The sequence below is a fragment of the Procambarus clarkii genome, chromosome 62 (genome assembly GCF_040958095.1).
Source record: "Procambarus clarkii isolate CNS0578487 chromosome 62, FALCON_Pclarkii_2.0, whole genome shotgun sequence".
Taxonomy (NCBI): domain Eukaryota; kingdom Metazoa; phylum Arthropoda; class Malacostraca; order Decapoda; family Cambaridae; genus Procambarus; species Procambarus clarkii.
Window position 1 is genome coordinate 11,215,378 of NC_091211.1, and position 27,500 is coordinate 11,242,877.

At 39.2% G+C, this 27,500-nt stretch overlaps 1 pseudogene; it reads right to left on the reverse strand.

The window, feature by feature from the left end:
• Positions 1-27,500, reverse strand: part of LOC123766619 (glutamate receptor ionotropic, kainate glr-3-like) — a 322,176-nt pseudogene that overhangs the window by 9,505 nt on the left and 285,171 nt on the right.

A 27,500-nucleotide genomic window follows, 5' to 3' on the forward strand; every position in this document is an offset into this window, starting at 1 on the left:
GAGAGCGAACTTGTGCTTCATATAATGAATTTCAGCCTTTGCTGTCAAGGAGTGAGTTGAGCCGTAGGACTGTAGGTTTCCTGGCTGCCTTTTGAGCAAAGGTTAAGCACATGTCTCTTCATTGTCATTAAAGAGCAGAACTTCCATCCCAATTTTTTTTTATTAAGATATGAGGTTCATCTGCATTAGTGCAGCTACCCTAGACTATATGAAGTGGAGTACAGTGTGTCAAAAAAGCTAACTACGTGATGCTAAAAAATCCCCATCACACAGGGTGGTTAGTCATACAGAGGCACGTGATAAGCAGTCTGCACTGGCAGACTCCGGATGCATTTTGAGGATATCATCAACACAAGATTGAATAAGGTAGCAGTGGTAATACAAGTCCCTATCTCGCAGGATGGTTAGTCATACAGAGCCATGTGTTTAGTAGCCTGCACGGGCAAATTTTGGGTACCTCATGCTCCAGGTACCTCATGCCAACTGGTCTGAAAGGTCTAATAACTGGGCATTCAGTGATGTAGTGCGGGAGATCGTGCCGTAGTTCCTGCTCACAGAGTTTGCAACTGGAGTGCTCAGGATTGGGAGATCCGTCACCTGCAGCCACCTGCCACAGGTAACGGTAACCTAACCTGATCCTTGCAACCACTGTGTCGCACAGTCTAGTGGACGTTTTGTGCTGCCCATAGATGTAGGTTTCAGAACTGAACAAATCATAGCTTTTTATACTAGTACTTTCAGGACGTTGGGAGTCAGTAAGTTCTTTCCTATCAGATCTGAGTGTTTGGACCAATACAGTTTTGACAGCAGAGATGATGATATCTAGATCTAATTCAACTTCAAACTTGTTACACGCTAATTTGGCTGCAATATCTGTCTCATTATGATGGGTTATATTTATGTGTGAAGGTATCCATACAAAGGAGATTCGAGACCCTTTACTCTGTGCATCAATTAGGTCATTTATAATTGGGAGTATGAGGTTCTTGCTGTCGATCTTCCAAGAGAAGTTTTCGATTGCTTGAAGAGCAGACTTTGAATCACAGAATATTATTCCTCCTCCAATGTTTTTTAATGTACTTGTAGCAAAGTGTAATGCTGCTAGTTCTGCTTGTGTGGAGGTCAGCCAGTTGTTTAACCTGACACTGACAGTCTTTGTGTAAATATTATTTCTATAAAACCTACATGCCACTGCAGTCCGTCCAGTAGAGGATTGGACTGAGCCGTCGGTGTAGACACAGTGCTCGTGAGATCTTAAACTCTCGATGGAGGAGGCAATTGTCTCAAGAGTGACAGCTTTGAGAAGAGCAAGATTCTCGTTACCTTTCATACCAATATGTCAATTTCACTTTTAAACTCTAGGGGTTTTGCCACCCATTTGCAAGCCAGTCCAATTTGCTATGTACAGTCTAGTTACCATCATCGCTTGTGTCTTCTCAACCGCAAATGTGACCTTCCATCTCCTACCCCAGGTAGAAATCGCTGAAGGTTAACGATTAATGATACTTGCAGCAGTTGGCATTTCTTCCTTTCTGTATTGGAAGGTTAGAGTGCAGTCATCAGCATAAGCTTGAGCTTCAGGAAAGAGATAAAGTAGATCGTTGAAATAAACATTCAACAGCAGAGAGCGCAAGCATACTACCCAGTGGAAAGCTGGCACCAATTGAGTGGCTATCGGATTCTGCTCCATTGGGGACTACCTTTAGAGTTCGTTCTTGAAGGTAGTCTTTTATTAACTCTAAGATGGAGCCTGAGATTCCGAGTGCTTGAAGCTTCACTGCTAATCCAGAGTGCCAAACCCGATCAAAGGCTCCTGCTATGTCTAGAGCAACAACACAGCTGATCCTGGACTCATCCAGTGACTGATGCCACTTAGAGGAGAGATTTAGCAAGAGATCAGCAGCAGATCGGCCTTTTCTATAACCATACTGTCGATCACATATCAGCGGATGATGATAACAAAATTATATCATTTGCTGAGCGATTCATGATTCTAGGATATTGCCACTACTTGGAGAGTAGTGACACTAGTCTGTAGTTACCAATCACTGAGCGGGTCTTCTTTTTGTATACTGGAATAACATCTGCCTTATGCCATAAGGAGGGCCAAATTCCTTGAGTTAGGCAGAGTTGGAAGAGGTACGTGAGAGGTGGAGCCAACAGGTCAGCGCAGCTGCGTAGTAGTCTTGGACTGACCTTGTCTGGCCCCACAGCTTTATTGTGTCTAGCGTTTTAAGGAGATGGAGAACTTCAGCCTGCTGTATAACCACTTCAGTCATACTACACACAGTGCTTGGGGCAAAATGTGGAAGTTAACGTTCAGGATCAGGGATTTGCCTCTTGGCAGCAAAGTGGTTTGCCAGTAGATCAGCCGTCTCCTGATTGCTGGTTGCACCAGTTCCATCCTCTTGGTTTAGAGAAGAGATCCGATCCTGGCCGATCCTTCACCAGGGACCACCAGACCTTGGATCCAACCCTTTCAGATGCAAGTTTTCTTCGAGTTTCGAATTCGCATCTGGATATAGCCCACTTTTGAGCTTCCTTCATTATTCGACAAGATTGTCTATGAATGTTTCTGTTATGAACCGAGGGATGCAGTTTAAATCTCCTCCAGGCCTTTTTTTTTGGTTTCAGCTGCCATCTGGCAGCGATATCCAAACCAAGGCTGATCACCTCGATCTTTCGGGATAACCAGTGTAGTAAAGACAGCCAGGTGGTCTGAAGAACCAACTTAGCCCAGAGGTCGGCAGTGAACTATGCTTGCAAGAAAGTCAGTCACGACAGGATCGACGGATGAGCCTGATATGTGCGTTGGAAAGCTGACAATTTTTTTCTATTTTGAAGACTGCTAAGAGTTCATGAAAATCCCTCTTTATAAGATACTGGTTATCACCAACAATTATAATGTGTTGACAGTTGTGCTGCATTAGCAGGGAGTCTAGGTTGTTCATCAGGAAGTTGATTGGGGAAGCACCCTGCCATTGAGGTCTGTACATTGCACATAAAAGTATTGAGGTACCTGAATTTATGCAAATTTTGAAGAACATAAATTCAAGATGACTCTGGATGACCTCAAAAACTGGTTGGGCATGCACAGATTTGCTGATACACACTGCAACACCCCCTCCTTGACCCTGCCTGTCTAGGCGCATCCATGAGGTATTACCGGCAACTGTAGCAAAGTTCTTAGGAGTCCTGTCATCTAAAAATGTTTCAAACACAACATCCACATCAGGACGATGAGTGTTCACAAAACTGTGTGTGTGATCCCAGCGTTGGTAATGTTGGTAAGGATTCTCTCTCTCTAAGAGAATCTCTCTTCTCATATATAACTTCTTATTCTCTCTCTTATATTCATTCTCTCTAAGGACAGGTAAGGATTCTCTCTCTCTCTCTCTCTCTCTCTCTCTCTCTCTCTCTCTCTCTCTCTCTCTCTCTCTCTCTCTCTCTCTCTCTCTCTCTCTCTCTCTCTCTCTCTCTCTCTCTCTCTCTCTCTCTCTCTCTCTCTCTCTCTCTCTCTCTCTCTCTCTCTCTCTCTCTCTAATTGGTGATAAGTGCGGTCCCCGTCGCACAATGGTAAAACAATTACCCCGCGCTTCCCAATCGCTTTGGCCTGGGTTCGAATCCTAGCTGGGAAGGATTGGCTGGGTGCCAATCCTTAACTCTAGCCTCTGATCACTCAGCAGTGAATGGGGTACCTGGTTGCTAAACGATTTGGGGGGTCGTATTCCGGGGAATATTAAGATTATGGATCTGCCCGAAACGCTAAGCGTGCTATTGTCTTTGCAAGAATGTAGGAACTCTTGTATATATAACAAAAAATAAAAGCCCACACTCCTGAGAAGCATACGTTTAAGTCTTCGAACACCTGTATTGTTTCTGTGAAGATCAATGCTATTTAAACGTCCGAACATAATTATTCACACGTAACAACAAAATTACTTACACTAGCAATTATTCACACACGTAACAACAAATGATTAACACAAACAATTATTCACATAAATATAATTACTCTAACATACAATCATAATTACTCACAGACATAAATATGTTCACACACATAAATATGTTCACAAACAAAATTATTATTCACATATACAAATATAATAATTAACACAAAAATATAACTATTCACTCAACACTTACTCAGAAACATTATGTTAATGAAATAACACACATGATGTCATAAATTTACTTACCAAAAGATTACAACAATGCATTAGTGAATGAAAGTTGGTAGAAGATAAAATGATCGTAAAATCATAAATACCTTTTGTTGACTACATGAAGAAAAGGACTGTTTTTTTGCAGAACGAGAGAGAAAATGAACCACAAGTACCCTTCTTTGGATTTGTAAAAATCACATCTTCCTGTCAAAATAAATATTTTCCTATAGAGGGCAAAACGAACATATTCATATATATAAATTAAAGACATTATGGTTGATGCTGTACTTAGAAAAGTTATTAGATATGGGTATGTATATAAATCATGTTTCCCATATTCCTTTTGCCTCTAAAAAATTCAAGGTAAATTATGTTAAATCTTAAATTAGATTATTTTTTCTTATTTGTGGTAAGGACACCACAACCACTGTTCATTCAGGTGAGTACACCATACCCACTGTAGCTTCAGGTGAGGGGCACCACTCGACTACAACTGCATTAATTGAGTATGCCACACCCAACTCTTCCTTAGACCTAGTCCATTCTATCCAGAGTTCGACCCCAAAGACGCATTCATCAATTTAACATGCTGTTCATCCAAAACAGAACTTTTCTCAAATATAAATTATTATTATTATTATATAATATATTATAATAGCATATTTTAGAGCATATTGTGCTTATTTAGGCACTGGCTAGGATAGGTTCTGTTGCCGATTATTTGTATTTGTAGTATGTGGTGAAACATTTACAGCGTATTGATTCGCAGCGTATTGGTGTGGTGAGGACACCACACCACTAACGCTGCTTCAGGTGACGGGTACCACACCACTACAGCTGTTTCAGGTGAGGACACCACACCACTAACGCTGCTTCAGGTGAGGACACCACACCACTAACGCTGCTTCAGGTGAGGGTTCCACACCACTACAGCTGCTTCAGGTGAGGACACCACACCACTAACGCTGCTTCAGGTGAGGGTTCCACACCACTCCTGCTGCTTCAGGGAAGGACACCAAACCTCTACTGCTGCGTCAGGTGAGGACACCATACCACCATGCTGCTTCAGATAAGGGCACCATACCACGACTGAAGCTTTATATAAGGGGCTTCACGCCGGTACCATCACTGCTTTAGGTTAAAGTGCTATGGAGTTGCGCCATTAATTCATATATTCGGCAACTTTAGTAGACCGTGTGCATAACTTCTTGAAATACAATCCCACAGTGTGGGTAATTTAACTAAAATTTGGTTAGATTAAGATTATCTGGTTTTTATTTTTGTTAAGTTTTTGCTTCAGTCTTAACTACCAACAATAGTTTACTGCTGTACTGAGTTCAACAATAAGTACTGAGTACTTGTTGAATACTGAGGTTTAAAGATAAAATTAATTATTTAATCATTTACTAAAACACTAAGTTATCTTGATTGTTAGCTAAATAATGAATAAACTGCTTTGCTGTTTTGAAGATACGAAGCCTAGAGGATGTGAGAGTGGCACAGTACGTGACTTGAACCGACCACGAAGTTAATGGCAGCCGCCAGGGAACTTGACAGTTTGTTTACTCTCCTCCTGCCAGTAAATTCTTTATTAATTTGTGAAATTTGAGTTGGGCACTGATCTCGGACGAGTCCGGACGATAGGTTAGCGCTCCACCTTGACCACTCATATTGTCAGCTTACTGTTTGTGCAGACGTGAGTGTGTGGCCGTCTTTCAACCGATTATTCCAGTGATTCAGGAACACAACGTGAAAGAAGTGGACAGTTACAGTTGTTGGTGCAATCGTTTCAGTTGCTACTTAAGTCGTCTTGCTGCCAGAAGGGATGTACGTTGGTGCTTTTAAGAGGTCGTCGGTGATTAGTGTTGCATACTGAGAAAGGTGAGGATAGGTGTGTTGCTGATGCAGGCTGTTGTTGTTGTTGTTATTTTAGATTAGGTACTCAGAACGAAATGTCCATGTAGCACGGGCTACATGGACATAGTGAGTGAGTGAGCCTAGAATTGAGTTCGCATATTCGCAATAACCTTGTTACTGTGATATTTGGGTCAAAGTCTTAAACGGTGGTGGGGGTTTCCTCCTTTTCTCCGTTTTTTCCCCTTCTGTTTTAGCGCACTGGTTTTTGTTTTGTTTTAATAACACTATCTTTATAGCTGATATAGATGCACATTGTTCATTAGTGTGTCTCATTCTTCACTGTTTTTCTAATCTTTGTAGTCGTTGCGGATTTTGCATCTAATGCAGCTGCTCTCGGTGAATTAATGTTGAGTTTGATGCACAGGGCTTCAGTTGCTTCACATTTCAGTAAGTAATGCAATAGTGGCGCCTCTGCATCTGTTACATGACACTCTTAAACTATTGAGTTTATTATCTCTCAGCAGCACTTGTAACGAAGTCTGAGTCTGTGTATTGCTACTGCAATGCGATGAGGATTTTACAGCTTATATATATATATATATATATATATATATATATATATATATATATATATATATATATATATATATATATATATATATATATATATATATATATATATATATACATATATATATATATATATATATATATATATATATATATATATATATATATATATATATATATATATATATATGTCGTACCTAGTAGCCAGAACTCACTTCTCAGCCTACTATGCAAGGCCCGATTTGCCTAATAAGCCAAGTTTTCATGAATTAATGTTTTTTCGTCTACCTAACCTACCTAACCTAACCTAACCTAGCTTTTTTTGGCTACCTAACCTAACCTTACCTATATATATAGGTTAGGTTAGGTTAGGTAGGGTTGGTTAGGTTCGGTCATATATCTACGTTAATTTTAACTCCAATAAAAAAAAATGACCTCATACATAGTGAAAAGGGTAGCTTTATCATTTCATAAGAAAAAAATTATAGTAAATATATTAATTCAGGAAAACTTGGCTTATTAGGCAAATCGGGCCTTGAATAGTAGGCTGAGAAGTGAGTTCTGGCTACTAGGTACGACATATATATATATATATATATATATATATATATATATATATATATATATATATATATATATATATATATATATATATATATATATATATATATATAAATATATATATATATATATATATATATATATATATATATATATGTCGTACCTAGTAGCCAGAACGCACTTCTCAGCCTACTATGCAAGGCCCAATTTGCCTAATAAGCCAAGTTTTCAGGAATTAATTATTTTTCAACTACCTAACCTACCTAACCTAACCTAACCTAACTTTTTCGGCTACCTAACCTAACCTAACCTATAAAGATAGGTTAGGTTAGGTTAGGTAGGGTTGGTTAGGTTCGGTCAAATATCTTCGTCAATTTTAACTCCAATAAAAAAAAATTGGCTTCAAACATAATGAAATGGGTAGCTTTATCATTTCATTAGCAAAAAATTAGAAAAAATATATTAATTCATGAAAACTTGGCTTATTAGGCAAATCTGGCCTTGCATAGTAGACTGAGAAGTGCGTTCTGGCTATTAGGTACGACATATATATATATATATATATATATATATATATATATATATATATATATATATATATATATATATATATATATATATATATATATATATATATATATATATATATATATATATATATATATATATATATATTGTATTTAAAGGTTACAAAACATACAAGACAAATGCCTAAAGGTTATGGATCTCTTGAAGCTCCTCCGCTTCTGGACAGGAACCGAGGACGCAGCAAGCATTTCCCTTCTGGATCGCCACACTGAGACGCTGAAATAAAAAACTGGAAGCCCTTGGGTCTCTGGTGACGTCAATGAGCTTGGACCCCAATTCCTTGAGAAATCCCAAGGCACTCTTGCCCCAGGGGCCATGCGTCTCAGACGCTATGGGAACAAAGAGGTATTGACCTTCCAGTCGCCTGTACTTGAGTGATTTTGCTGTTTCCCTGTGGTTGGCCGCCCCACCTGCTTGATCAGCTCCGAAGTGTACATAGGTGTCAGCCAGGGTGAATACACATGTGTAGTCCCACACCAACTGTCTACCCTCCTTCCATGAGTATATGGTGATGCCATCAGGGCGAAGTGCTGGGAAATCCGGGTTTTGGACCCCTAGGAGGCGAGGTTCTCTCTCCGCTGGGCACCCAGCTGAGACGAGGCTTCTCTTGATGATGTCATTGACCTCGTTGTGTCTTGCATGCCAGCCCTTTGTGCTTCCGCAATGCAACCCATGCAGTCCGTATTGGTCTGCTTCCACCCTGTTGCAAATACACTTGTATTCAGTGTGAATTGGGGCACCAAGGCGGAGGGCCACTGCTACACGAAGGGATTCTGGATCTAGGCGCGTGCCCATTGCAGACATGGGTACTGCCAGGAGGAAGTCTCCTGCATGGGGGGCACGCACTGCTCTGAGGCGGGCTTTCTCCTTGTCTGATGTTGCGACGCTTAGCATGGCATCAGCTACTTTTTCCACTAGAGGGTGGTCCCAGCCGGACTGTTTGTGTTGTTTTGTTGGCTCTATAATGGTTGCTGGGGCTGCAAGAACATTCCACTGATTTGAACATTCAGTGAAAGCAGGATCGTGTATTCCTGCTGAATCTCTCAGGGTTGCAGGTAAAATATCTCTGACGAGGTCGTGCGATGCATGAGAGGAGGAAAGGAAGGCTGGTAGAGCAATTTGGGAGGCTGTGCGGACACCAAGCCCCCGAGTCTTACAGGAAGGGTTGCTTGCTCCCACTGAGAGTCGTCCAATGGCAGGTTCAGGACTTTCACCAGTATGGACCTCAGAAGGGTGTCATACACATTTAACTTAGGGCTGCTGTAGGATGGAGAACATCTCAGAAAGTAGGTCAACTTAGGGAGAGACAGGCATCTTGTAAGGAGAAAGAGAGCATCATGGGCATCGATCTTGTCAATCCTGTCCTGCATTCTCTTTAGGTCAGTGATTTTTGCAGCCAGGACCTCCTCGATTGCTCGTGGGCCAATGGGGGCACCCAGGAGAGTGCAGTCCGGTGGCTCGACAACGAGAATGTCTGGAAGAGCATTTTGTATTTGCCCAGTGATGTCTGGGTTGCGGGAGATTATTTCACATTTGGATGCATTGAGAATGAGGCCTAAGGCTGCTCCCTGCTCCTGGATTTTCCTTATATCCCCCAAAATGGTTTCCGGAGTTCCAGCTAGAGTGCCATCATCCAGGTACCAGATGTTTAGCTCGCTTGTCAGACTATCAGTGACCTCTTTGATAGCTAGACAGAAAAGGAGGGGGGCTAAGGGGTCACCTTGTTGGACACCTTCACAGGAGTTTATTTCATGCTCCCCAAAAAGAAACTTAGAGTCCCCACTGTAGCACGATCGGATGAATGGGTAAAGGGGACGGAAATGGTTGTGTACAGCCCTGAGGACAGCATCTCGTCTGACTTGATTGAAGGCATTTTTGAAGTCAAGCTTTACTAGTGCCTTCTGGTCCGGGAGATCAACAATGTAAGCCCGCGCTGCATGTGCATATGCATATACATATATGCATATACTGCATATATATATATATATATATATATATATATATATATATATATATATATATATATATATATATATATATATATATATATATATATATATATGTCGTACCTAGTAGCCAGAACTCACTTCTCAGCCTACTATGCAAGGCCCAATTTGCCTAATAAGCCAAGTTTTCATGAATTAATGTTTTTTCGTCTACCTAACCTACCTAACCTAACCTAACCTAGCTTTTTTTGGCTACCTAACCTAACCTTACCTATATATATAGGTTAGGTTAGGTTAGGTAGGGTTGGTTAGGTTCGGTCATATATCTACGTTAATTTTAACTCCAATAAAAAAAATTGACCTCATACATAGTGAAAAGGGTAGCTTTATCATTTCATAAGAAAAAAATTATAGTAAATATATTAATTCAGGAAAACTTGGCTTATTAGGCAAATCGGGCCTTGAATAGTAGGCTGAGAAGTGAGTTCTGGCTACTAGGTACGACATATATATATATATATATATATATATATTTATATATATATGTCGTACCTAGTAGCCAGAACTCACTTCTATGCCTACTATGCAAGGCCCGATTTGCCTAATAAGCTAAGTTTTCATGAATTAATGTTTTTTCGTCTACCTAACCTACCTAACCTAACCTAACCTAGCTTTTTTTGGCTACCTAACCTAACCTTACCTATATATATAGGTTAGGTTAGGTTAGGTAGGGTTGGTTAGGTTCGGTCATATATCTACGTTAATTTTAACTCCAATAAAAAAAAATTGACCTCATACATAGTGAAAAGGGTAGCTTTATCATTTCATAAGAAAAAAATTATAGTAAATATATTAATTCAGGAAAACTTGGCTTATTAGGCAAATCGGGCCTTGAATAGTAGGCTGAGAAGTGAGTTCTGGCTACTAGGTACGACATATATATATATATATATATATATATATATATATATATATGTCGTACCTAGTAGCCAGAACGCACTTCTCAGCCTACTATGCAAGGCCCGATTTGCCTAATAACCCAAGTTTTCATGAATTAATTGTTTTTCGACTACCTAACCTACCTAACCTAACCTAACCTAACTTTTTCGGCTACCTAACCTAACCTAACCTAGAAAGATATAGGTTAGAAAGAAAGGTTAGGTTAGGTAGGGTTGGTTAGGTTCGGTCATATATCTACGTTAATTTTAATTCCAATAAAAAAAATTGACCTCATACATAATGAAATGGGTAGCTTTATCATTTCATAAGAAAAAAAAATTGAGAAAATATATTAATTCAGGAAACCTTGGCTTATTAGGCAAATCGGGCCTTCCATAGTAGGCTGAGAAGTGCGTTCTGGCTACTAGGTACGACATATATATATATATATATATATATATATATATATATATATATATATATATATATATATATATATATATATATATATATATATATATATATATATATATATATATTATTAAATATGACCGAAAAAGTAAGATTAATAATTCTAACACGAATTTTCTCAATCTTTCGTACATTTCTTTTCACTGTTGGTGGTAATTCAAAAATCAATTCTCCAAAATTCATTTTTATTTCTAGTCTGACGTGACACTTGAGCGCGTTTCGTAAAACTTATTACATTTTCAAAGACTTTAGTTTGCACATACACAACTGAATAGAACTTATACATCTCCGATTTGTTTATATCTACATTTGAGTGAGGTGGATCGGGTGAGGTGGTATTAATAGGGTATTAAATTCATCAACACAAGACAGAACACGAAACAATGGGTATTGAATGGAAGTGATTGTAGAAAGCCTATTGGTCCATATTTCTTGATGCTTCTATATTGGAGCGGAGTCTTGAGGTGGGTAGAATATAGTTGTGCATTAATTGGCTGTTGATTGCTGGTGTTGACTTCTTAATGTGAAGTGCCTCGCAAACGTCAAGCCGCCTGCTATCGCTGTATCTATCGATGATTTCTGTGTTGTTTACTAGGATTTCTCTGGCGATGGTTTGGTTGTGGGAACAGATTATATGTTCCTTAATGGAGCCCTGTTGCTTATGCATCGTTAAACGCCTAGAAAGAGATGTTGTTGTCTTGCCTATATACTGGGTTTTTTGGAACTTACAGTCCCCAAGAGGGCATTTGAAGGCATAGACGACGTTGGTCTCTTTTAAAGCGTTCTGCTTTAGTAAATCGTCAGTTGTATCCTCTGATTTTTGTCTGTAGGGATAACGTTTCTATTAACAATATCTTTCAGGACCCTTTCCTCCGTTTTATGAGCTGTGGAAAAGAAGTTCCTGTAAAATAGTCTAATAGGGGGTATAGGTGTTGTGTTAGTTGTCTCTTCAGAGGTTGCATGGCGTTTCACTTTCCTTCTTATGATGTCTTCGACGAAACCATTGGACAAGCCGTTGTTGACTAGGACCTGCCTTACCTTACGTAGTTCTTCGTCGACTTGCTTCCATTCTGAGCTGTGGCTGAGAGCACGGTGTGGGTATCTGGCTAATGATTGGCCGAAGTGGGTTTTCAGGCTTGTGTGTTTTGACATTTCCATACGCATATCCAGGTTTATATTCCCCAATATTCTTTGGCAGGTGGAGTCCTGATTTCTTGGCGTTCACAGTTTCGATCAGTTTGTTGACCTTTGCTTTCAATTCGGCTGTAGTGTCCTTCGTTACCCTTTGGAATTTAGTTTTGTCAGAGAGTATGAGGTTCATTTTTTCGCCACTTCGGCCAATCATTAGCCAGATACCCACACCCACGTACAGACTGGCGAAGCGACTCAACGGCCTGCTGACTCCTTATGTTCCTTGCGCCTTCAGCCTGAAGTCTCCAAAGGAATTTGTTGACTTACTGCGGGGCACACGGGCCACAGGGATAAGAGCCTCGTTGGACATAGAATCACTGTTCACCAACGTACCTGTGGACGAGACAATCGGGATGATAGCCGACAGAGTGTATCATGATCCAGCCTGTACTCCTCTTGACATACCAGAAAATATTCTAAGGAAACTACTCCAAGCTTGTACTAAAGAGGCACCCTTCTTGAGCCCGGATGGGCACATGAATAAGCAAGTAGATGGGGTCGCCATGGGTTCTCCCCTAGGTGTCCTGTTTGCACACTTCTACATGGGTACCATCGAGCAAAAAGTCTTAGTCGACATGAACTTGAAACCGGCCATATACTGCAGGTATGTTGACATTTTTACACAGGTACCTGATGTCAGACATCTGCAGGAGCTGAAGGAGGCATTTGAGCAGAGTTCCGTGCTGCGTTTCACTTATGAGATGGAAAAGGATGGGAAGCTGCCCTTTCTAGATGTAACAGTCATGGAAAAGAGCGGAGGTTTCCACACTGCAGTCTACACTAAGGGAACGAACATAGGAATGTGCCTGAATGCCAACAGCGACTGCCCAGACAGGTACAAGAAGAGTGTTGTTAACGCATATGTCGACCGTGCTCTCAGCCACAGCTCAGAATGGAAGCAAGTCGACGAAGAACTCTGTAGGGTAAGGCAGGTCCTAGTCAACAACGGCTTCTCCAATGGTTTCGTCGAAGACATCATAAGAAGGAAAGTGAAACGCCATGCAACCTCTGAAGAGACAACTAACACAACACCTATACCCCCTATTAGACTATTTTACAGGAACTTCTTTTCCACAGCTCATAAAACGGAGGAAAGGGTCCTGAAAGATATTGTTAATAGAAACGTTATCCCTACAGACAAAAATCAGAGGATACAACTGACGATTTACTATAAAACCAGAAAAACGGCCAGCCTACTCATGAGAAACTCTCCAGACACAAAGCAGAACGCTTTAAAAGAGACCAACGTCGTCTATGCCTTCAAATGCCCTCTTGGGGACTGTAAGCTCCAAAAAAACCAGTATATAGGCAAGACAACAACATCTCTTTCTAGGCTTTTAACGATGCATAAACAACAGGGCTCCATTAAGGAACATGTAATCTCTTCCCACAACCAAACCATCGCCAGAGAAATCCTAGTAAACAACACAGAAATCATCGATAGATACAGCGATAGCAGGCGGCTTGACGTTTGCGAGGCACTACACATTAAGAAGTCAACACCAGCAATCAACAGCCAATTAATGCACAACTATATTCTACCCACCTCAAGACTCCGCTCCAATATAGAAGCATCAAGAAATATGGACCAATAGGCTTTCTACAATCACTTCCATTCAATACCCATTGTTTCGTGTTCTGTCTTGTGTTGATGAATTTAATACGCTATTAATACCACCTCACCCCATCCACCTCACTCAAATGTAGATATAAACAAATCGGAGATGTGTAAGTTCTATTCAGTTGTGTATGTGTAAACTAAAGTCTTTGAAAATGTAATAAGTTTTACGAAACACGCTCAAGTGTCGCGTCAGACTAGAAATAAAAATGAATTTTGGAGAATTGATTTTTGAATTACCACCAACAGTGAAAAGAAATGTACGAAAGATTGAGAAGATTCGTGTTAGAATTATTAATCTTACTTTTTCGGTCATATTTAATAATATATGTCTACAGGAAAGACTGCTACCAAAATATACTAATATATATATATATATATATATATATATATATATATATATATATATATATATATATATATATATATATATATATATATATATATATATGTCGTACCTAGTAGCCAGAACGCACTTCTCAGCCTACTATTCAAGGCCCAATTTGCCTAATAAGCCAAGTTTTCATGAATTAATTGTTTTTCGGCTACCTAACCTACCTAACCTAACCTAACCTAACTTTTTCGGCTACCTAACCAAAGCTAACCTATAAAGATAGGTTACGTTAGGTTAGGTAGGGTTGGTTAGGTTCGGTCATATATCTACGTTAATTGTAACTCCAATAAAAAAAAATTGACCTCATACATAATGAAATAGGTAGCTTTATCATTTCATAAGAAAAAAATTAGAGAAAATATATTAATTCAGGAAAACTTGGCTTATTAGGCAAATTTGGCCTTGCATAGTAGGCTGAGAAGTGCGTTCTGGCTACTAGGTACGACATATATATATATATATATATATATATATATATATATATATATATATATATATATATATATATATATATATATACATAGAGAGAGAGAGAGAGGTGGTTAATTTATATATATATATATATATATATATATATATATATATATATATATATATATATATATATATATATAGAGAGAGAGAGGTGGTTAATTTATATATATATATATATATATATATATATATATATATATATATATATATATATATATATACATACATATATATATATATATATATATATATATATATATATATATATATATATACATATATATATATATATATATATATATATATATATATATATATATATATATATATATATATATATATATATATATATATATATATATATGTCGTACCTAATAGCCAGAACGCACTTCTCAGCCTACTATTCAAGGCCCGATTTGCCTAATAAGCCAAGTTTTCATGAATTAATGTTTTTTCGTCTACCTAACCTACCTAACCTAACCTAACCTAGCTTTTTTTGGCTACCTAACCTAACCTTACCTATAAATATAGGTTAGGTTAGGTTAGGTAGGGTTGGTTAGGTTCGGTCATATATCTACGTTAATTTTAACTCCAATAAAAAAAAATTTACCTCATACATAGAAAAAAGGGTTGCTTTATCATTTCATAAGAAAAAAATTATAGTAAATATATTAATTCAGGAAAACTTGGCTTATTAGGCAAATCGGGCCTTGAATAGTAGGCTGAGAAGTGAGTTCTGGCTACTAGGTACGACATATATATATATATACAAGAAGGTACATTGGTTTTGTAAGGAAACATAGCATGGTATGTACATTCTTGTAAAGCCACTAGTACGTGCAGCGTTTCGGGCAGGTCCTTATTCAAACAGATAATTTTAAGTAGGTAAATTCTAGCAGAATTCATAAAATTATAACAGGTACATTGCAAGAAAGAGATGAGATGAGAGAGAATAGTAGGTATATTAAAGCACATCGGTAGCTCTGATTGATTGCATTGACAGCTTGATTGGTAATTTAAGAAAGATTAATAGGCACAATACAGCATATTGATAGCACATATAAGAAGACAGCAATGATCACAATTGCAAAGTTGTTTGGATTAGGAACAAAGATTGCGAGATTGGCTGGCACTAGATACAGTGCAATTTTAAAGCACAAGGTAGAAAACTATGAAGATGAAGTTAGGTACTTATTAGTTTTGTTTTTGAATGAGGCAAAAGTTGGACAGCTTTTCAATTCATTACGGAGTGAGTTCCATAGACTAGGTCCCTTTATTTGCATAGAGTGTTTACACAGATTCAGTTTGGCTTTGGGGATATCAAAGAGATATTTATTTCTGGTGTGGTGATAATGGGTCCTGTTACATCGGTCCAGGGAGAGTTTCAGAGCAGGGTTTGCGTTTAAGAACAAGGTTTTTTTTAAATGAAATTGACACAAGAGAATGTGTGAAATGAGTTTATTTTTTAGCATGTGTAGGAATTTAAACAAGGGGGGCTCAGTGTTGTCTGAAAGCAGAGTTTGTTATTATTCAGATAACAGATATTTGCTGGGTGATGATGGACATGAGGTGGTTTGCAGTGGTTGAACCCCATGCACAGATACCATAATTAAGATAGGGATAGATTTGTGCATAATATAGTGAGATGAGAGCAGAGTTAGGCACATAATATCTGATTTTGGAGAGTATACCAACTGTTTTAGAGACTTTCTTAGTTATGTGTTGTATGTAGGTGACGAAGATGAGTCTTTTGCCTAGGAATAGGCCAGGAAACTTTACATCATTATCATTACTGATATTAACATTGTCTATCTGAAGTTCAATTGCATTTGTTGATTTGCTTCCAAATAAGATGTAGTAGGTCTTTTCTATGTTTAGTGTTAGTTTGTTAGTTGACATCCATTAGTGGACTTTTTAAAATCATTATTCACAACATTATTTAGTGTGTGTGGGTTCGGGTCTGATTAGATGAGGGGTAGTATCATCAGCAAACAATATAGGTTTAAGAATGTTAGAGACATTAGGCAGATCGTTGATGTATATAAGAAATAGGAGAGGGCCTAAAATGCTGCCCTGTGGCACTCCAACGGTTATTGGTAGAGTTGGAGTTGTTATATCATTGATAACTACACATTGATGTCTATCACTAAGATAGGATCGGATACAGTCCGCTTCATAGCGGCCTATATCACATAGAGGCATAGCAAGCCTCGGATTCCATAATGATGGAGTTTACGTAGGAGGTAGTTGTGATTAACAGTATCAAAGGCTTTTCTCAGGTCAATGAAGAGTCCAATCGGAAACTCATTTTTGTCAAGGGCTGAATAAATTATATGAAGGAGACTAATAATTGCATCGTTGGTACTCTTTTTGGAGCGGAAGCCAAACTGACAGGGGCTGAGTATGTCGAATTTTATGAGGTAGGAGTAGAGCTGTTTGTAGACAATTTTTTCAACATTTTTTGATAGTATGGGTAGGTTTGATATTGGTCTATAACTGTTTATGTATGCCGGATTACCTGCTTTATGAACTGGCGTTACTCTTGCTTTTGTAAGGATATCAGGGAAGGTATGACACTCTAGAGATTTGTTCAACAGCAGAGCTATGGGTGGCGCAAGGGCATGGGAGGCGCTCTTATATACAATGGATGGGATTTCACTGATGTTCCCAGCTTTAGTTTTTAGTGAGTGTATGATGGACACAATATCTGTCGGGCTGACTGGTACAAGGAAAAGAGAGTTTGGATAGCTGCCTGAGTTAATATGTGTCTGAGTTTGTGGGAATTTTCTGGCAAGGTTAGCACCAACCGATGAAAAGAAGCTATTAAATTAATTTGCCATTTCTAAATCAGTTGACGGTGTATAGCCATCCTTAGAGAGTTTCATCTGGTTGTGTGAGTGTTGTTTAGTTCGTAAGATATTAGAGATGGTTTTCCATGTGGTTTTCATGTAGCCTTTTGCTTCTTGGAATCTATTCTCATAATATGAAATTTTTGTTTTTCTTATGATATTGGTAAGCATTGATGAGTACCTTTTAACTACTTTCTTTGTAACTTGGCCAATCTTGTTGATTGATTTAAATATGCCATTTGTGAGTCACGGATTGTTTATTATTTTGTCAGTTACTTGTTTGGTAAGGAGGGGATAATGAGTGTTGTAGATGCTTAGAGTTTTTGAGAGAAAGAGGTTAGCTAATGAATTTATATCCTGTGTATTATTGAATTCAGATTCTCAGTTAATATTGTGAAGCTCTTTTGTGAGGTTGCCTGTAGCTGCTTCACTGTGTAGCCTGAATGAGAGTTTCTTGCTTTCTGGTGGTGTTATGTCCATATTTGCTATGAGGAAGGTAGGATAGTGGTCAGTTGTACTGCCATAGATTATACCAGAGCAAGGGGAGCTGCTATGTTAGTCCATAAGTGATCCAAGGTAGTGGCAGATGTTTGAGTGACTCGAGGGAGCTTGGTGATTGTGGGGATTAACATACAGGCGTTCATGCTGTTACGGAAATAGTCAACTTGAGGGCTATTTTGTAGATCCAGAACAATATTGAAATGTCCTCCTAGAATGATGTGATTTTTGTTGAGATTGTTATTTAAGATAAGATTTCTTAGGTTATCTGAGAATGAAGCTATATTAGTGTTGGGAAATCTATAGATAGCACCGATAGTCAAGGAGGATTTAAGGGATTTACTTGAGAACTGGGCATAGGTATATTCACAATAGTTATCTCAATCACCAATGACACTGTTGAAGATGAAGGTATCTTGGTAATATATAGCTGTGCCACTTCCTTTTTTATTAGGCCTGCAGTTGAGAATTACTTTATAAGCAGCTAAGTTGTAGAGTTGGGTATAGTCTCTACTTAGCCAGGTTTCTGATAAAATAATGAACGATAATTTAGTACCTAGTGCTGTGAGTAATGCATTTATATCATCAAAATGTTTACCAAGTGATCTAACATTTTGGTTGTAAACTGATAAGCAGGTGCTATTTAGGAGTTAGTTTTTTGCAAGATTTGCTGTGTAATACCTGCAATAATGATGATCAATGTGCTGATTGGTGTAGATATGAGATAGAAGATTTAGATCAGGATCAATATCAGTATGCATGTAGATGCAATGAGGTCACGATACAATAAGACAAGCAATTACAGAAACAGTTAAATACTAAATCTGCTGTAAATAGTAAGTAATTATAGCAGAACACAACAATAAATGCCAATACACATAAAATAGATGTATCCATTAAGGATACATAAGTTCGGTAAAAAGAGAAAAAAATCAGTAGAGAATGACAAGATTAATATATAATAAAAGTAATAAGGCAAACAATACTCATAAAGAAAAATAATCTTAAAGATAATTAACTTTATTTTATATAACTTTTTCTAAGTTATTTACTTTATATAACATAGATATGATCCTATAATTAGTATGAACTTAAGAAAACAAAATGAACTCAATAATTAATTTCAATAAATGATATATAAATCAAATTACAATTAAATTTAAAAATAACAGGGTAAGATTATATTTATGAGTAAAATTTTACAATGATACTGAGGTAGATGCTTACATAAGTGCATGGAGACATTACTGATTAGTTAGAAACTTTTATGGATGAGAGAACATCTGTTAACCGGTAAGGCAAAGACAGCGCCTTGGACAAGGTTAGGTTAAGTTAGGTTAGGCTCAGTCACTCATGAGTTATTTTCAGTATTGGCATTGGGCGGATTCTGGTTTTCAAATATACCACAATCTTTAAAGAAGGTCAATAGTTGTTAGTCACACTTTATTTCATATCTTTTTCCTGTACTTAACTTCTTTACAGTGATCGTTCCATTCCTAGTGTAGGTTATCTTGAGGTTATCTTGAGATGATTTCGGGGCTTTAGTGTCCCCGCGGCCCGGTCCTCGACCAGGCCTCCACCCCCAGGAAGCAGCCCGTGACAGCTGGCTAACACCCAGGTACCTATTTACTGCTAGGTAACAGGGGCATAGGGTGAAAGACACTCTGCCCATTGTTTCTCGCTGGCGCCCGGGATCGAACCCGGGACCACAGGAACACAGTCCAGCGTGCTATCCGCTCGGCCGACCGGCTCCCACTGTAGCACTGCTTGATAACACCAGGGTTTTGTTTGCGAATTTGACGCAGCCTGAAGAGGAGGGATCCACGCTGCTTGGTAACTCATTTATATAAAGGTTGTTTTTTTGCTTAGCAGCTGATTGTAAGAGGTCAAACTTAACAGCGAGATTGGCAAGTATGATGAGCAAAATATCCGCAATATATATCAGCAGCATTATTATTGCAAGTAACGAGCAATATATCAGTTAAAATAAATTGGATTATATTGAATATTGGCACCGTCGGGGCCTGCGAGGTAGGGTGATCGGGAACGTTTCTTTGCTGAGGATTTGCTTCCTTACTTCTATGCGTGACGTGCGGGCTGGTGTGGACATATGCCTTTCTATCATATGCCTATGTTTCGAAGAACTTGATGTATCCTGCTGCAGGTGTGTGACTGTTTGATTGATGAAGATGACACTTCTTGGTGTCATTGCCACCCAAGAGGAGGCACGGACATGAGTATCCTGTATGGGTGTGTGGTTGACTGATTCATGAAGATGCCACTTCTTGGTACCGTTGCCACATAAAGGTGGCCCAGGCATGAGTATCCCGTATGGGTGTATGGTTGATTGATGAAGATTAAGCTACCCAAAAGATGGCATGGGCATGAATAGCCCGTGAGTGGTTGATTTTTTGGGGGAATGTGATCTTTGGTCGTGAAAGGATATACTGTGTGCTGAACTCGTATTTAAACAGTCTCCGTGGTGTAGTGGTAAGACACTCGCCTGGCGTTCCGCGAGCGCCATGTCATGGGTTCCTATCCTGGCCGGGGAGGATTTACTGGGCGCAATTCCTTAACTGTAGCCTCTGTTTAACACAACAGTAAAATGTGTACTTGGATGAAAAAACGATTCTTCGCGGCAAGGTATCGTATTCCAGGGACCTGCCCGAAACGCTAAGCGTACTAGTGGCTGTACAAGAATGTAACAACTCTTGTATATATCTCAAAAAAAAAAAAAAAAAAATCGTCAGTCCTTACTATGCGGCTGCTATCACGGGGGAGGATACTGCTTGACAGTATTTATGAGGATGTCCAGCTGCTGGACACCTTTTTTTGAGCAGAAGAGTGGCAGTGTTATTGGCTTCATGCTGGTTACCGCAAGGTTCAGAGACTCTTCTAAGGTCGTTGTTGCTTCACATTCCAGGAGATGGTGAAGTACTTGTTTTTCTGTGATTGTTAGACAGAAGATGCAATCCTAATCTCTGGGTTCACCCATTTCCCAGTTACATCTGTGACCTAGAAATAGTCTATATAACCGAACTGCTGCTATCCTGGATATTCCTTACGAGATATTTAACTTGTCTAGCTTGGTGGCTTGAAGATACCATATTGCAAGCGCTAACCTTCTGCAACACTCTATTGAAGATAGGCTTTGTGGAGATGTGCGAGTTTTTCGGTGATGGCGCTTTTTATGTACTTTAGGCTGGGTTGGATTCTTTTGTGGATCACTGGATGAGTTGCCAATTTAGAAGTTTCATCGGCTTTCTCATTTATTGGAATTCCGACGATGAGATGGGATCCAGTACAGGGTTATATTGAGTCCTTCTCCTTTAGCTACTTCTCCCAGACAAAAAATTGTTTTAATTATTTCTAAGTTGTCATTCCACTTCATTTTCCTAAACGGCTCAGTTTTGGTTGATGATACAGGTCTTTCTTCTCAGTCTCCAATATGCCTGTTCGTTGTCTATGCAAAGTGCTGCGCCAGCACTCTCATATTGTGTCCACCGATCGGTCTGTGAAGATGTGGGTGGTTCCTGCTATTGCAATGCTGCATATTTGCTTTTCTATGATGCGCTTTAGGACTGTTGTCAAAGGCAGCCATTTTGATCGTAAGACTTTTTATTACTATTTTGAAGGTAGACTCCTTCCATGGTGGGAAACAGGAGTAGTTTGGATGTTGTTGATCACCCTCTCTATCAAGAATCATGTTTATATATATATATATATATATATATATATATATATATATATATATATATATATATATATATATATATATATTTATATATATATATATATATATATATATATATTTATATATATATATATATATATATATATATATATATATATATATATATATATATATTTATATATATATATATATATATATATATATATATATATATATATATATATATATATATATATATATATATATATATATATATATATTTATGTATACAACTTTAGAAACACTTTCCCACCAGGAGACTCGAACCCTAGCCAGCACAGAAGCCTTCCAGCAACTGGCATAACAGGTACAGTAACAATAACAGGGACTTGATGAAAAAACGTAAAAATGACCCCTCACTTGCTCTAGTGCTCTTGGGAGGTGGTGGTCTTTGGAGTGTTAAATACTCCGAAATTACCATCTCTTTTAAGGGTCTGAGCAGGTGGAGGAGTGGGTTAAGGCGTACCTGTTATGCCAGTTGCTGGAAGGCTTCTGTGCTGGCTAGGGTTCGAGTCTCCTGGAGGGAAAGTGTTTCTAAAGTTGTATACTTCACTCTCGTGTTTAGGAGAGTTGTGCCTTAAGCATAGACACAGTGTTCTCCATATTAACAGAGACTTGATAAAAAAACGTAAAAATGACCCCTCACTTGCTCTAGTGCTCTTGGGAGCTGGTGGTCTTTGGAGTGTTAAATACTCCGAAATTACCATCTCTTTTAAGGGTCTGAGCAGGTGGTGGAGTGGGTTAAGGCGTACCTGTTATGCCAGTTGCTGGAAGGCTTCTGTGCTGGCTAGGGTTCGAGTCTCCTGGTGGGAAAGTGTTTCTAAAGTTGTATACTTCACTCTCGTGTTTAGGAGAGTTGTGCCATATATTTATATATATATATATATATACATATATATATATATATATATATATATATATATATATATATATATATATTTATATATATTTATATATATATATATATATATATCCTGTAGACATATATTATTAAATATGACCGAAAAAGTAAGATTAATAATTCTAACACGAAATTTCTCAATCTTTCGTACATTTCTTTTCACTGTTGGAGGTAAATAAAAAATCAATTCTCCAAAATTCATTTTTATTTCTAGTCTGACGCGACACAAGCGCGTTTCGTAAAACTTATTACATTTTCAAAGACTTTAGTTTACAAATACACAACTGAATAGAACTTACGCATCTCCGATTTTATATCTACATTTGAGTGAGGTGGAAGGGGTGATGTGGCATTAATCAACATAAGACAGAACAAGAGGTGGCATTAATAGGGTATTAATTTCATCAACACAAGACAGAACAAGGGGTGGCATTAATAGGGTATTAATTTCATCAACACAAGACAGAACACAAAACAATGGGTATTGAATAGAAGTGATTGTAGAAAGCCTATTGGTCCATATTTCTTGATGCTTCTATATTGGAGCGGAGTCTTGAGGTGGGTAGAATATAGTTGTGCAATAATTGGCTGTTGATTGCTGGTGTTGACTTCTTGATGTGTAGTGCCTCGCAAACGTCAAGCCGCCTGCTATCGCTGTATCTATCGATGATTTCTGTGTTGTTTACTAGGATTTCTCTGGCGATGGTTTGGTTGTGGGAAGAGATTATATGTTCCTTAATGGAGCCCTGTTGCTTATGCAGCGTTAAACGCCTAGAAAGAGATGTTGTTGTCTTGCCTATATACTGGGTTTTTTGGAGCTTACAGTCCCCAAGAGGGCATTTGAAGGCATAGACGACGTTAGTCTCTTTTAAAGCGTTCTGTTTTGTGTCTGAAGAGTTTCTCATGAGTAGGCTGGCCGTTTTTCTGGTTTTATAGTTAATCGTCAGTTGTATCCTCTGATTTTTGTCTGTAGGGATAACGTTTCTATTAACAATATCTTTCAGGACCCTTTCCTCCGTTTTATGAGCTGTGGAAAAGAAGTTCCTGTAAAATAGTCTAATAGCGGGTATAGGTGTTGTGTTAGTTGTCTCTTCAGAGGTTGCATGGCTTTTCACTTTCCTTCTTATGATGTCTTCGACGAAACCATTGGAGAATCCGTTGTTGACTAGGACCTGCCTTACCCTACAGAGTTCTTCGTCGACTTGCTTCCATTCTGAGCTGTGGCTGAGAGCACGGTCGACATATGCGTTAACAACACTCCTCTTGTACCTGTCTGGGCAGTCGCTGTTGGCATTTAGGCACATTCCTATGTTCGTTTCCTTAGTGTAGACTGCAGTGTGGAAACCTCCGCTCTTTTCCATGACTGTTACATCTAGAAAGGGCAGCCGAATTAAAAGCAAAGGTCAACAAACTGATCGAAACTGTGAACGCCAAGAAATCCGGACTCCACCTGCCAAAGATCATTGGGGAATATAAACCTGGATATGCGTATGGAAATGTCAAGACACACAAGCCTGGAAACCCACTTCGGCCAATCATTAGCCAGATACCCACACCCACGTACAGACTGGCGAAGTGACTCAACGGCCTGCTGACTCCTTATGTTCCTTGCGCCTTCAGCCTGAAGTCTCCAAAGGAATTTGTTGACTTACTGCGGGGCACACGGGCCACAGGGATAAGAGCCTCGTTGGACGTAGAATCGCTGTTTACCAACGTACCTGTGGACGAGACAATCGGAATGATAGCCGACAGAGTGTATCGTGATCCAGCCTGTACTCCTCTTGACATACCAGAAAATATTCTGAGGAAACTACTCCAAGCTTGTACTAAAGAGGCACCCTTCTTGAGCCCGGATGGGCACATGTATAAGCAAGTAGATGGGGTCGCCATGGGTTCTCCCCTAGGTGTCCTGTTTGCAAACTTCTACATGGGTACCATCGAGCAAAAAGTCTTAGTCAACATGAACTTGAAACCGGCCATATACTGCAGGTATGTTGACGACATTTTTACACAGGTACCTGATGACAGACATCTGCAGGAGCTGAAGGAGGCATTTGAGCAGAGTTCCGTGCTGCGTTTCACTTACGAGATGGAAAAGGATGGGAAGCTGCCCTTTCTAGATGTAACAGTCATGGAAAAGAGCGGAGGTTTCCACACTGCAGTCTACACTAAGGAAACGAACATAGGAATGTGCCTAAATGCCAACAGCGACTGCCCAGACAGGTACAAGAGGAGTGTTGTTAACGCATATGTCGACCGTGCTCTCAGCCACAGCTCAGAATGGAAGCAAGTCGACGAAGAACTCTGTAGGGTAAGGCAGGTCCTAGTCAACAACGGATTCTCCAATGGTTTCGTCGAAGACATCATAAGAAGGAAAGTGAAAAGCCACGCAACCTCTGAAGAGACAACTAACACAACACCTATACCCGCTATTAGACTATTTTACAGGAACTTCTTTTCCATAGCTCATAAAACGGAAGAAAGGGTCCTGAAAGATATTGTTAATAGAAACGTTATCCCTACAGACAAAAATCAGAGGATACAACTGACGATTTAATATAAAACCAGAAAAACGGCCAGCCTACTCATGAGAAGCTCTCCAGACACAAAACAGAATGCTTTAAAAGAGACTAACGTCGTCTATGCCTTCAAATGCCCTCTTGGGGACTGTAAGCTCCAAAAAACCCAGTATATAGGCAAGACAACAACATCCTTTTCTAGGCTTTTAACGATGCATAAGCAACAGGGCTCCATTAAGGAACATATAATCTCTTCCCACAACCAAACCATCGCCAGAGAAATCCTAGTAAACAACACAGAAATCATCGATAGATACAGCGATAGCAGGTGGCTTGACGTTTGCGAGGCACTACACATCAAGAAGTCAACACCAGCAATCAACAGCCAATTATTGCACAACTATATTCTACCCACCTCAAGACTCCGCTCCAATATAGAAGCATCAAGAAATATGGACCAATAGGCTTTCTACAAACACTTCTATTCAATACCCATTGTTTCGTGTTCTGTCTTTTGTTGATGAAATTAATACCCTATTAATGCCACCCCTTGTTCTGTCTTGTGTTGATGAAATTAATACCCTATTAATGCCACCTTTTGTTCTGTCTTATGTTGATTAATGCCACATCACCCCTTCCACCTCACTCAAATGTAGATATAAAATCGGAGATGCATAAGTTCTATTCAGTTGTGTATTTGTAAACTAAAGTCTTTGAAAATGTAATAAGTTTTACGAAACGCGCTCGTGTCGCGTCAGACTAGAAATAAAAATGAATTTTGGAGAATTGATTTTTTATTTACCTCCAACAGTGAAAAGAAATGTACGAAAGATTGAGAAATTTCGTGTTAGAATTATTAATCTTACTTTTTCGGTCATATTTAATAATATATATATATATATATATATATATATATATATATATATATATATATATATATATATATATATATATATATATATATATATATATATATATATGCGAACAAGCCTGAATGGTCCCCAGGACTATATGCGAATGAAAACTCACACCCCAGAAGTGACTCGAACCCATACTCCCAGGAGCAACGCAACTGGTAACTACAGGGCGCCTTAATCCACTTGACCATCACGGCCGTCAAAAGGAAGTGATAGCCGAGGCTATTTGAGCCACTTCCCCGACGGCAACTCGGATGGTAATCTTGGGCATAGCATTTCACCAAATCACCTCATTCTTTGGGTCACACGTGAGGAACACAAATGCGAACAAGCCTGAATGGTCCCCAGGACTATATGTGAATGAAAACTCACACCCCAGAAGTGACTCGAACCCATACTCCCAGGAGCAACGCAACTGGTAACTACAGGGCGCCTTAATCCACTTGACCATCACGGCCGTCAAAAGGAAGTGATAGCCGAGGCTTTTTGAGCCACTTCCCCGACGGCAACTCGGATGGTAATCTTGGGCATAGCATTTCACCAAATCACCTCATTCTTTGGGGCACACGTGAGGAACACAAGTGCGAACAAGCCTGAATGGTCCCCAGGACTATATGCGAATGAAAACTCACACCCCAGAAGTGACTCGAACCCATACTCCCAGGAGCAACGCAACTGGTATCTACAGGGCGCCTTAATCCACTTGACTATCACGGCCGTCAAAAGAAAGTGATAGCCGAGGCTATTTGAGCCACTTCCCCGACGGCAACTCGGATGGTAATCTTGGGCATAGCATTTCACCAAATCACCTCATTCTTTGGGGCACACGTGAGGAACACAAATGCGAACAAGCCTGAATGGTCCCCAGGACTATATGCGAAAGAAAAATCACACCCCAGAAGTGACTCGAACCCATACTCCCAGGAGCAACGCAACTGGTAACTACAGGGCGCCTTAATCCACTTGACCATCACGGCCGTCAAAAGGAAGTGATAGCCGAGGCTATTTGAGCCACTTCCCCGACGGCAACTCGGATGGTAATCTTGGGCATAGCATTTCACCAAATCACCTCATTCTTTGGGGCACACGTGAGGAACACAAATGCGAACAAGCCTGAATGGTCCCCAGGACTATATGCGAATTCCTTTTGACGGCCGTGATGGTCAAGTGGATTAAGGCGCCCTGTAGTTACCAGTTGCGTTGCTCCTGGGAGTATGGGTTCGAGTCACTTCTGGGGTGTGAGTTTTCATTCCCATATAGTCCTGGGGACCATTCAGGCTTGTTCGCATTTGTGTTCCTCACGTG